Source organism: Bubalus kerabau, chromosome 7, assembly GCF_029407905.1.
Source record: "Bubalus kerabau isolate K-KA32 ecotype Philippines breed swamp buffalo chromosome 7, PCC_UOA_SB_1v2, whole genome shotgun sequence".
Taxonomy (NCBI): Eukaryota; Metazoa; Chordata; class Mammalia; order Artiodactyla; family Bovidae; genus Bubalus; species Bubalus kerabau.
In genome coordinates, this window is record NC_073630.1 from 93506654 (window position 1) to 93508135 (window position 1482).

The window sequence follows — 1482 nt, forward strand, 5'->3', positions numbered from 1 at the left end:
ACTCTCAAGAGTCTTCTCCAACACCACAGTTCAAAAGCATCAATTCTTTGGCACTCAGCCTTCTTTATGGTTCAACTCTCACATCCATACATGACTACTGGGAAAACCATAGCTTTGACTAGATGGCCCTTTGTTGGCAAAGTAATGTCTCTGCTTTTTAATATGCTGTCTACATTGGTCATAGCTTTTCTTCCAAGGAGTAAGTGTCTTTTAATTTCATGGCTGCAATCACCATCTGCAGTGATTTTGGAGCCCAAGAAAATAAAGTCTATCACTATTTCCATTGTTTCCCCATTTATTTGTAATGAAGTGATGGGACTGGATGCCATAATCTTAGTTTTTTGAATATTGAGTTTTAAGCCAGCTTTTTCACTCTCCTCTTTTACCTTCATCAAAAGGCTCTTTAGTTCCTCTTCACTTTCTGCCATTAAGGTGGTGTCATCTGCATATCTGAGGTTATTGACATTTCTACATATTTAACTTATATGCAGAGTTCATCATGAGAAACACTGGGCTGAATGAAGCACACGCTGGAATCAAGACTGCCAGGAAAAATATCAGTAACCTCAGATATGCATATGACACCACCCTTATGACAAAAAGATGGAGAAACAGTGGAAACAGTGGCAGACTTTATTCTGGGGGGCTCCAAAATCACTGCAGATGGTGACTGCAGCCATGAAATTAAAAGACATTTACTCCTTGGAAGAAAAGTTATGACCAACCTAGACAGCATATTAAAAAGCAGAGACATTACTTTGTCAACAAAGGTCCATCTCGTCAAGGCTATGGTTTTTCCAGTAGTCATGTATGGATGTGAGAGTTGGACTATAAAGAAAGTTGAGCACCGAAGAATTGATGCTTTTGAACTGTGGTGTTGGAGAAGACTCTTGAGAGTCCCTTGGACTGCAAGGACATCCAACCAGTCCATCCTAAACGAAATCAGTCCTGGGTATTCATTGGAAGAACTGATGCTGAAGCTGAAACTCCAATACTTTGGCCACCTGATGTGATGAGCTGACTCATTTGAAAAGACCCTGATACTGGGAAAGATTGAAGGTGGGAGGAGAAGGGGATGACAGAGGATGAGATGGTTGGATGACATCTCCGACTCAATGGACATGAGTTTGGGTAAACTCCGGGAGTTGGTGATGGACAGGGAGGCCTGGTGTGCTGCAGTCCAGGGGGTCGCAAAGAGTCAGATACGACTGAGCTACTGAACTGAACTGAACTGAACTGATGGACATTTCTCCCAGCAACCCTGATTCCAGTCTGTACTTTATCCATCCTGGGATTTCTCATGATATACTCTGTATATAAGTTAAATAAGTAAGGTGACAATATACAGCCTTGACATACTCCTTTCCCAATTTGGAACCAGTCTGTTGTTCCATGTCCAGTTCAAACTGTTACTTCTTGACCTGCATACAGGTTTCTCAGGAGGCAGGTAAGGTGGTATTCCCATCTTTTTAAGAATTTTCC